Source organism: Trachurus trachurus (genome assembly GCF_905171665.1).
Source record: "Trachurus trachurus genome assembly, chromosome: 20".
Lineage (NCBI taxonomy): Eukaryota > Metazoa > Chordata > Actinopteri > Carangiformes > Carangidae > Trachurus > Trachurus trachurus.
In genome coordinates this window covers 18,312,547-18,324,581 of record NC_139911.1, presented here as the reverse complement: position 1 = coordinate 18,324,581, position 12,035 = coordinate 18,312,547, and the positions used below count along the sequence as shown (strand labels likewise).

The 12,035-nt window shown below is 45.3% G+C and overlaps 1 pseudogene across 1 annotated transcript; it reads right to left on the bottom strand.

Annotated features, from left to right (window-relative positions):
* Positions 1–1,527: 1,527 nt before the first annotated feature.
* On the bottom strand, positions 1,528–11,695 carry LOC311003519 (serine/threonine-protein kinase H1-like; annotated as a pseudogene). Its single transcript has 3 exons — positions 11,427–11,695; positions 9,220–9,922; positions 1,528–1,910 (listed from the first exon to the last, which is right to left on the bottom strand). The product of its transcript is annotated as a serine/threonine-protein kinase H1-like (transcript).
* Positions 11,696–12,035: the final 340 nt, after the last annotated feature.

The following is a 12,035-nucleotide window of genomic DNA, read 5'->3' as shown; positions in this document are numbered from 1 at the left end:
TGGAGAGGTAGAATGACGCACAGACAGAGGGCCACATGCCAGATTCGAAGCCCCGAAATGGCGCACACACTCTACCAGGTGAGACACCAGGTTGACTGACTGTCTCTCACACAGCTCACAGTCTGGCATCCACAGTGGGTTTCCCTTTATTTACCACCAACACCAGTAGGTAACTGACTTTAATGTCTGACTCCCTCTGTTTGATGTGTTTGTTTTTGGCTTTCCTGCTACAAATCACTATAACCAATTCTACACAACACATAAATAGGAATAAAAGAATGTAATGTAATGCATTTCATCTCATTCATACCTCTCCTCTCTTATTACGTTCTTGATTGCACAAAACATCAGTGAATTAAAACTGTTCCTAAAGAGCTGAAGGAAAAAAACAACATCATGAGTTCTTTTTTCTATGATGTGTTACAGTTCTTGTCCTCTCTCTCTCTCTCCTCGTGCTTTTGTTCACATCTACCCTAAATCCAGATACCATACAGCACATCCCTGTGTGGATCCAGCTGCAATATGAGTCATCATCTGAAGCCAAAAGCATAAATCATAAATGATTAAAACAAAAAAATGGGAAAAACCCACAACACATCACGAGTGATGTTACTTAACCAGACTGAACTTCGCTGGTAATGATGTTTTGCATCCTACTTGCCCCTCCCCCAATACCTTTCCTCCCTTTGTGTTGCACACTAGGCTACAGTTTTAATTCAAAACTTCTCACCGGAGCAAAAAGGGTTATTTTGAAAAAAGCTGTTGTTTACAGCTTACATAATGTTTGGGGGAGAGCAAAGAGCTGTTTATACCCAGAACCTCATTTTAACTTGATGGAGGCCTGTCACCAAATATCTGGATTGTGCAGTCAGTGGTTGCTCAGGACTGTGGGTGCTGCCATGTGGGAGGAGTGACAACAAAAGGAAAGACTGGGACGTACTTGCTTCCTAAGAAACTAAATCTTCCTGCTGTTTGGTGATGGGGGTGCAGACTCTATTTTAAAAGAAAGAGGGGGGAAAAGATGAAAGAAGACGGAGCGGGTTTTTCTTCTACTTTCATATCATCCTTGCTAAGATTAGCTCCCATTCCTCAAATGATGAATTTCTCAGTTTTTGGAATGAACATCTTCACAGGCAGGTAATGTGGTGACTCATAATGATCTAGATGAGACCCTGAACCCATTAGTCTGAGCTGTATGAATAACCAGAGGCTAAAGACCTTGTGGAGGTGGACAGTGCTGTCTGAGTGCGAGCCTGGATCACGAAACTGAAGGATATTCACTAGCAGCTTAACTCGTCCACCAGAAACTAATGGAAGGTGGAACCTCGCCTTGAGGGGTGTCTGGGTTATTAGAGAAGGCTGACTGAAGTCCAGGGAGGAGAGGAAACTTTTTTTTATTTTTTGTCAAAACACCTGTCCCAGGCTTTTTGGCTCCATGTTTGAAGCTGTGAGGTTTGTGAAGCCACACACTCTGAGCTGGGGCAGCTGGTCCCATCCCTTCATTATACTTCCCACAAATCGGATGCTTCAGCTGGATGGCGCTGATGCTCCTGGAGCCTTCTGGCTGGATGTTGTATGGCTCTCTGAGGCTGAATCAGTCCAGATGCTCTGCCCTGATGCCGCTCCAGTTTTTATTTTTTTTCCAATGACATTATTATCTTCCCACGGCCCGCGCTGCTGCCGTCACCGGAGCACGCGGTACTGCTCGCGCACCGGGAGGAGCTGCACGACGCCCTCTGACGCAGGTTCTGGGAAATGGATCGATGGAGGTTCTTGACGGAAGAGCCGGCTGCCATGGTGACCACCCAGGAGTGACGGATGGCTTGGTCGGCGGTCAGGCGGGCGGCCGAATCCGACGCCAGCAGGCGCTGGATGAAGTCCTTTGCCAGGTTGGACACTGAGGGCCAAGGCTGTGTGAGTGGAAGAAGCAGAGCAGAGTGATGCCATCAGTGTGAATGTAAAAACTCTCACACCAGAAGATGTCAGTTCATTCACACACACACTGTGAAAACCCACATTCCTTTAAAAGTTCCAGCTAGGTGTACTATCAAAACGAGCCGCCTGCAAAGACTCGAAGCCTCTTCAAAGTGGGATGCAAGATTTCATTCTTACACAGCAATAAAACTATGATCCCTGTGCTCTGCAGGCCTAACAAGCAGAACTAAACACAAAGGAAAGCTAAATGTCACTGGGCAAAGGGAAGGGAAGCAGCAGTCTTGGCTGAATGAATGCGAAGCCTGGGAGGTAGGACAGCCCGGGCTGTATGTGTGGGATTTGGGCGCGTGTTTATTCTTAGCTGGCATTAGCTTCACAATAAAAGCACCACAGATGAGCCTCATTGGGATGTTTTGCTCTTTGTCAATTCAAAATAGCAAAATTATTCCCTAAGTCGTCGTGACCCGAGCTGACATTCAAGGATGCTTTGAAATTTGCCATGCCATCTTTTTGCAGCGAGAGAGAAGATGTCTGAATTCTTATCATAATTCAGTATCGTTAAATTATTCATCGCGGCTTTTGGCTTCTTTGTCACGGAGACAACAGCGCAGAAGGCCGCCTCAGGAAATTAGCGACCTTTGTGCTTCCATCTTATTTTCAAGCGAAGTATTACTGATACTGATGCTGGATCAAACATCAGGTTAAAAGGACGGCCCAGCCCAACAACTGTTATCATCAGTGTCAAAACGCAAACATGTTTTCACTCTCTCCGCCGTGATTACCTGGGGATTGTTTGAATGAAGCCAGGTAATGATGCACATAATTCAGAGTCGGCCTCCTTAATCGCTTCTATCTCGCGTTATTGTCTTAAGATGCACAAAGGTGTTGCGGCAGCCGCTCGACAATTAGCTCAGATACTCCGTATATACTCCACACGCCAGGTCTGGCTGCCGGGAACAAAAAGCTAAATACAGTAAAATCTGAGTGTGCAAAATTCTCTCATTCTCCGCTCAACCTCGCGCCGACTACATCTCACTCTTTAGGGAGGTCTCGCTCTCCATTTTAATCCTGAAATGCATTTCGGTCTCTACCCCCCTCTACCCTCCTTTTCTTTTTTTTTTTGTCTCTCGACGAGTAATGACAATTAATCAAGCATGAAATTGACAATCGCGAGACTGTTGCCGGTGAGAGGAATTCAAAAGAAGCAGGGACTCTCTTATTCTCACAGTGCACTGACTGGAGAGGAGTGTGCGGCGCGCGGGCTCGGCGCGGGGAAGGAGTAGAGGGGTGGTGGGTGGTTGTGGTGGTGGGAGAGTGCCGAACGAGCCATAAAAAATGCTTCTCACTCAAACTTTCTTCTCATTGTGTTATTTCACACCTGAGAGGCAGGCAGAGTGACACTCGGTTTCCCTGGGAAGGAGAGGGAGTGTTTGATTGAGCTCCCACGACTAACAAGTCTGACTTTCCTCTTCATCCGCCACTGGTGGTGCTGGTGATTCTGCGAGGCTTCTTATTTCCATACACTCTCGGCGGTGACAGCAGAAGCAGCAGCAGCCGTGGCTATAGCGTTTTCCTTTTTTGTCCTTCATCTTGAAATGATGGGAACATGTGGCACACACGGGCTACATAGGAAGGATGGAGGAGCTTTTTCTTCCCTGTGAGGCAAGGGTGCAGAAAAACATCTTCTGAGAGGTGGTAAAAGTTCCCTCCCTCCATGGTTTCAACTTCTAAAGTAGAAGAGACGTAACTGTGTTGTCAACCTGGAATCGAGCCACCAGCAGGAAGTTTATCTTCCTCGCGTCAAAATACACAAAGGCTTTATTGGGTTTGGAAGATGCCGGTGTTATACATCACTGTTGAGCAGAGAGCAAGCCAAAGAGGGGAAAAAAGGGAGGGAGGGTGAAGAGAGAGGAGTTGGAGCTCGGAGGGGAGGAGGAAGAGGAGGGAGTGGGAGACAAGTGGTGTGGCATAAGCAGTGGAGAAACCTACAGGGCTTGGCTTATTGAGCAACATCTTGTTAGAGTGAATGAGAAGCTCCGCCGACTCTGTTTGCGGCGCGCTACATCTTTACCTGACAAAGCCCTAATTGCAGCAAATGAGGAAAACGCTAGAAGGTTGGATTAATGCGATCACGAGGATAACCCCACGTCTGAGTAATGAACTGCTCCGCGCCTCGCTGTTCACTCCTGATCTGATTCACCTGGCAGCGTGAAAGCTTAAAGTTTAAACATGCCCCATCATAATGAGTCTAAATGAGAGGGGTGGGGGCAGGACGGGGAGGGTGGGGGTTGGATGGGGACGGGGCTGTCGCTGATTCTGGTGAAAGTCACAGTAATCACAATATCGATACCCGGATGCGGGAGAGATTGGACTGTCATGTACAATACACTGTGGCCATGTGGAGGCTGGGTTTGTGTTTCACCTGCTGCTCACTAGGGGGCACACTGGACTAACCGTTACCCAGGGTGCTCTGCTGCTGCTCCTACTCCTACTCCTCCTGCTGCTGCTGCTGCTGCTGCTGCTGCTGCTGAAAGATGCAGATGTTTTGGGGTTGGGTCAGGGAAAGAGCGGCTTCACTAACACAGCAGCAGAATGCAGAGGAGGTAAGCAGGCTGCTGTCTGGCCTGAACTAATGCAAGGATTTGTGCTTTACATACAAAAGACTGCCATGACTGGAGCTCTCTCACACACACACACACGCACACTTACACACACACCTATGCTGAAATCCACTTATACACTCACACACATCAGATGAGATGTCCTGATTCCGTGCGAGGGACACGCTCCGTCCTACATGCAGCGAACGGATTGAGTGATAAGGTGCGAAAATTCCCCAAGGCTACACCCGTTCTTCCCCCCTCCCTCCCTCCCTCCCTCCCTCCCTCCTTTTTCGCTCCTCACCGACCTCCTCCACCTTGCCATCCATCCCTGACTCCCCACTCAACCCCCCTCCCTTCCCCTTTCCCACCGACTCCCCTTCTTCCCTCCCACTGGTGAGTAAACGCATCAGTGTGAGTCTGCACTACAGGTCTTCAGGCCAAGGACTGTTGCACCTGTGTGTGTGTGTGTGTTGCAAGGGTTAGTAGTAGTAGGGGAGGGGCAGAGGAAGCAGGAGCCACAGAGGGACCCAGCTCGTGGGCAGGTGCTGGTGGCTGTTTGCATTCTTGAGTGAGTCTCACCTCCATTTTACTTTGGAAACACCAAGCCCACCCTCATCCACACACACATTTACATACACATGTCCCCATTGAGTTCCAATAAACACAAAAGGTTACTGATACTTTTAGAGGAATGTTGGTAATTGCAGCCCATGTGAATTCATTTGCATCGTGTATGAGAGCAAGAGAAACATCTTTACACGTCCATCTGGAGGAATGATAGCACCTGAAGTTAATCCCCCTTTTTTCATCACATTTTGCTTATTTCCATTTCTTCCAGTGGCAAAATCCTGCAGTCTGCTGTTAATGACGAATTACATAACTCTTCATAGGTATATAAGGGACATGCAGAGCCTTATTTATGAATAGGAAAAGCAATTTATTAAGTCTGCCAAATGAGAATCTGAAAGCTGAGAAAAAGTATATATAATATGATATTCATATTTCACCATTATCACCTCTGTTTACCTATTAGTCTCATCATAGGTGCTTGTTATGCTGAACTAGAATAAACCACATTTATGACGTCAAACTGCTTGCGTTTGTTATGGTGATACTGTGGCTCAGTGGTTGGCACTGTGGGTTCGATTCCAGCGGCAGACACATTTGCCTCCCATTTAACAAAACCAATCCTGCAAATTGGGGCCCAAAAAAACAATAACAGCTAAAAAAAAAAAAAAAAAGACAGGATGCGTTTGGAGCGTCAGTTACAGATCAATACGGTCTGTACACAGGCTCTGATGAGAGCAATTGTGCAGGCTGTAGTCTGGTTGTGTGACATATTGAACAGGGTGATGGCACCTTGTTAGATATAATAACTTCTCCATTTCAAATCAACGTGGATGTGTGTTTTTCTGTTGGCTGACTGCGTAGTCAAAACCGAAGAGAGTCAGAACCTTACAAGGATCAGCAACACTAGATAATGAAGCTATATTGAGAAAATTCAATATGAATATAGATGGTCATTATTAATAATGAATTACTTTCCTATTGTCCATTTCAGTATCCATTTCAGAACCATTTTTGTGGCTGTCTTGGCCCCGATTACACCCATGTAACTATCATCATCTATATTCTGCTGTATTCTATTGACATCCAGTCGAGCCGCTGGTGACATCTTCAGTAAAAAATACATCCCTCCCTCCTCAGTTTCTGCTGCCAAACCTGCTTCTTGAGATTTTTTTTTTTTTTACCTTTGCAGTAATAACGATCGGTGGATCTGCTGCTTTAAATCACAGAGGACGCAGTGGCAGCGTTATTACCATTCGGTGTAAAAGGCATTGTGTACGCGCTCCCGTGTCACTCTGTTCCAATTGCTGGACAGCTCATTTCAAATGAAACTCTTCAAGTTGAGTTTAATATGTTGAGGGAATTGCTCGGGCTGTTGAAAGTGTTCTGGTCCCGCAGAGAAGCACCCTCCTGAATGCCATGAAGAACCCTTGTGGTGGCCGAGAATACTTTGTGGATACTTGTGAGCCTTTGTCACACATTACAGCATTATTACCACCACCACAGTGTCTATGTGTGTGTGTGTGTTTGTGTGTACGTGTATAACAGGGCTGTCAGTCTACTGGAGGGGGTGGATACTTGCACATGACAGAGAATAAGTGTCTTGTCATCGCACAAATGTGATTGATGGCCAATCCATCAAGCCTCTGGACCGCTACTCAGCCATGTATGATGTCTTCATATTGTCATGTGAATTTACAGATTGATGTCTTTACTGTATCTCGCTGGGATGCAAGACTGTGTGTTTATTCCCGAGGATTTTTCTCCACCAGCGTGTGGCCTACATATGGGCTGTGTCGAAAGCCACCGTGAAAAAAAAAAAACGTTAAATAAGCCCTTGCATAAAGTCTAGAAGGATTTTTGCACTATTGTTGGGTTGGTGGTCAGTGCAGCGGTAAACACAGGGATAATAGTCCAGGGCCTATGTAAGGGAGCCTCTTGTATGCCAGACTAAAATGTCAAACTGCATCCCTGAGAAATGGGCCAGGCTTAAAGCCCAGTGAATAATCCAGCCTTGGGTGTAATCAGCGTGAAAGAACAAGCCCAAACTCGCCACTGAGCTCCACAGAATAGGCTGTTAAAAATATCCACTTCAGACGTGTGACAGGGGGGGAAAAAAACACGCAAGGACCTCTTTCCTCCCATTTCGGAGCATTCTCAAAGAGCCAAGCCAAGCGGAAACTCGACACACCAAAACAAACTTTTTGCATATCCCTTCATGTGCTCTACAATGTTAGAGTAAGGAATAAAAAAAAAAATCAACCTTGTTACCTTGTTGAATTCTATTTATACTCAGCAGGGGGAGAATAATGGAGCTATTCCTGGTAGTTTTAATAATGATTAAGGTGTGAATCACTCCTGTGCAGCGAGGAGACGCAGCAGCCATATGTGAGCGGATGTGATAATTCCTAAGCATGCACTGCACACGGTACACAATTGACTCAGACTGCACTGTGGGAGGTGGGTGGGAGGGATGTCAAAATGGAAATGGAAGACAGGAGTTCCACTTAAAACTGTTTCATTCACTGGGTTAACTGTCAGCCAGGCCAGATAGCTACAGCCAACTTTTCAGGCGTTGCTCCCTAGCTTCTGGTTAGCATCCAGCACGTAAGACAGAAAGTTTCCACTCAGGCTGCATGACAGACGGCACAGCGGTGGGAGTTGTGACGAGCGGAGACTGTCAAAGAAGCAGAGGTCAAGTCTGCATTATGCACCAGCATCTGTGGGCATTAAGAGAATGACAACTTCCACCTTTCTATCGGAGAACATAACGCACGTCTGCTGCAGGAGCTGGAGTTCAGGGTTTTACACACAGACATATTTTGACTTTTTGTGATCGTCAACTCAATAAACACAAGGACGACCCTGAATGCTTGTGACAGATTCCAGATCAGACGAAGAAAATTATAAAAAAGAGAAAAATGAGAAAAATTAATGTAGGTAAAAACTGGCCTTTATAAATCTAAAGATCCCATAGTTTACATTTTTGTTTAGTGTGGATTCAAGCACTAGCCACTGAAAAAAAAAACATTAGTATGAAACTGATATGATTTCAAATTAAAATGTAAGTGAAATTTTCTTCTCTTCTATTATCCTATAATATAGAATGATATAGTATTACAGTATGTTTTATGACATGTGGATCCATAAGACGTGTAGTCTACTTCTCTCACTTAAGGTTGCTGAGCCAATCAGATGAGGGAATCTGAGCCTCTCTTTCTGATTGGCTGAGTGTCTTCAAAGTGATTCAGTAAAACTATAGTAAATTTCTAGTAAACACTCGGTGAAACCAAATTCTGTTCGGCATCACATAATTACAGAAGTCCTGACAGCTCATAAATCAAATAAGACATGGAAATCTACCTTTACACGATGTGGGACCTTTAAATTTTTCCAAGTTAGCAAACCTGCACCTGAAAATTCCATGGTTCCCTGGCTCCGTCCATTGTCCTCAGATCACTACACTGGCTTCTCAAGTTTCTCAAGAGGATCAACTTTGAAATTCTATTACTTGTCCACAAACCACTCAATGGTGTAGCCCCAAGATACTTCAGACCTCCTGACCCACTACAAATCCTTCAGACCTCTCAGGCCGGCTGGCTCAGCCTTGGTGCCTACATTTAAAACCCAACACTGTGAAACCTCCTTTACAGTCTATGCTGCTATTACTTCAAAGCCCAAGCTCAAAACATAACTGTTCAGCATCGCTTTTAATTAGCACTTACTCTGTTTGCTGCTTCTATTGGTTTCTAATTGTAAATGTATTGTTCTCATTCTCATTGTAAAGCACTTTGTCTTGTCTTTGTGTATGAAGGGTGCTTTATAAATACATTTGCCCTGCATTGCCATTGAGTTGTTTCACTGGCTGAATGCGTACGTGCCCATACATCACCATGATCTCTACACACTTAGTTAGTGTCAGCCTTGGTACATACAGTAGAATGTATAGAGTCCACTAATGCTGGCACTCCATATTAATCCTGAGGTGCTGAATCGGTGCATATATTGTGTAAGCGATTCTAATAACATGGTCTAGAGCTTCCCTTTGCTACCATAAATATTCACTATATACACAGTTAAACTCCAATATGCATGCAAAGCCCAGTAAACTTACGTCTCCATGGAAGTTGTACTTTCCTCTCACTATAGATCTGTAGAGCCGTGTGCGACTGTCGTCCTCAAAGGGCATAGATCCGCTCAGCACGATGTAAGTGATCACCCCCAGGGCCCACATGTCCACCGCACAGGTGTAGGGTTTTCTCAGCAACACCTCAGGTGCCATGTACTCAGGTGTTCCACAGGTGGTCCTCAGTGTCCAAGAGGTTCCATCTCCCCTGCTGTCCATGTCCGTGTCTGAAACTCCTGTACCAGCAAAAGTGGCCAATCCAAAATCAGTCACCAGCAGCCTGGAGTCTGCTCCGGGGTGGTAGTACAGCAGGTTCTCAGGCTTTAAATCCCTGTGGGCGATGCCTAGATTGTGCAGGTATCCCACTCCGGCCAGTGCCATCCGTAAGGCCTGGGTGGCGTCCCGCTCTGTGAAGTGGCCCCTGCTGACGACACGGTCCAACAGCTCCCCACCTGTCGCCAGTTCCAGCACCATGTAAACCCGCTGCGGAAACTGAAACACCTCGATCAGCTGAATCACATTAGCATGGCTCACCCGCCGCAGCACCGCCAGCTCTGACGCACACACCTCACGGCCCTCTGGGGCCTCTACCTCCATCATTTTTATGGCGAAGGGCTGGCGAGTCGCCCTGTGCTCCACGCGCACGACGCGGCTGAAGCTGCCACGACCGATCAGAGCCTTGATGTCGTATCTGACAGGGCAGAAGGGGAAAGATGACTCATTATGGCATAACTATCCCATGATACACTGTTGTAAAGCACTCTTGTCTCTGTCTGCAGCCCCAGCCACGATGTATTGGAGGTTATCTGTATGCTGTTTGGGCTCCTGCAGCAGAGTCGGCCAGGCAAATCCATATACACAATGATTCTGATGTACACATGAATATTGCAACACCTCACATGAGCTGTGACTAATCAGATGTGGAGGGAGACGTGATCCTCGGTGTAATTGTGAGTTTTCACCTGACAAGGCCCCTCAAAAGAATGTCTGCTCTTAGTGCTAATAAAGTGCACTGCATAAAGGTGGTTGGTGGTTGGCTGACATGAATGAGAAAGCTGCTGACATTAAGAAGGCTCCCATGAGTAAGGCTCTTAATAAGTCATATCACCTCGCATTGTGTTGCAAATGATCTATTTTCGAATGGCTGTTAAAAAGCAGCTGCTCACAGAAGCTGAAATAACATCAGGTGTTAACAGTTCATCATTTCTTTCTTTCTCTGTTCTTTCTTTCTTTTTTTCTTTACATAAACTTGACAAAACCAGGTCTCTCCACCAACATCAAGTAGAATCAAACCAGAATGTATTTCCATTTTTTTATGATAAAAAACAAACAAAAAAAATCACATTGATGTGGTACCAGAAAAAAGTCAAATATTTACATGACGTTGGTCCCATATTGTATAAAGAAATCATTAATATTCACTCAGCTCACAGAGAAATACTCCCAGCCATCAGAACTTCTGTAACTTTGTAATGTCACCACTTGTTGTATCTACCTGAAATTTGCCATATTTTTATCCAATCACTCAGAAAACAATAGAAAAGCCTTGGACACAATATGGGGCTTTTAACTGCAGAAAAAACCTATATTATGAATGTATATTTTCAAGTATTGTAGAACGTTCCAGCAGCTGTTACTGTTGCTATATTATTACGAGTGATACATGTTACGTTTTTTTCATAATCTCCAGACTGTGTGTGAGGAGCATGTGTGGTTTGCCGCAGGGCGCAGTTGCCTTGTCTCTTTTTTCTTTCTCATTTGAGTTATCGTCAGGACCAGTACGCCTTGTCGGTGAGTAATGATTGTTAGAACTGTGAACAAGAAATAATGTTAAATGAATATTATTTGTATAATATTATTAGTTAATTCTGGATTTTGTGTTTGTGTTTACATTACAGGTTTACAACCTAGTCAAAAACCTAGTCAAAAAAACATGAGTAGTGTAGCTGTAGCAGGCAGGCTAACTAACTTAGGTGAATGCTATTGTGTGTGTGTGTGTGTGTTCACAATAAAATAAAAAGAGACTCGAGATGTTTCCACCGTACTTCCCTGACAACCCTTCCAGAGAAGAGTTTACTATAGCAGGCTAAATAGCTTTGTAAAATTCTGGACAAGTATTGTCATTTGAAACAATCCATACTGTTTTCAACTTAAACCTTGTGTATATAAGTTAAATCTTAACAATAAAATTTTACCTTGCTGTCACTCTTGGATCAAACTTGTCTTTATACTTGGCCACTCTGTCCTGTCGTCGTCCATCACTGAGTATCGGCTGCTGGCTCTTTGGTGGCGGCTGTCCATTCTTGACACTGGTGGAAAACCACGGGCCCCTTCTCTTCTCCTGGGGTTTCTTTGGCTCATCATCATCATCATGTGCTTTGCTGAAGGCCACAAGTGATTGCACCACGCTTACGTAGCTCCTCTTGGATGCCTCGGGCAGCACCTTGCCGCTCCCACAGCCCATCACTTACTGTAGATCAAACCAACCATCACCACAGGTTAAAAAAAACAGAAAAAAGAAAAAGATCCCAGCTTCTGGCTGTAACCTGAATGTGGCTTGAACCGGAGAACAAGCCAACATGGCAGCAGAGAAGCATGAATGTCAGGTGCTGGTTTAACCATGTAGCCCCCGCCCACCAGCAGGTTGGATGCTGGCAGGTGTGTGGACCCACACTCTCACCCACTTGTGACAAAAGTGTCAAGTAAACAGAAGTTGTTTTGAAGCTATTGTCACACCTTGTGGAGTGGATTACCACAGTGACGGCAGACAACAGAAGCATCCGAGTGGAAGAAGGACCCCCAAC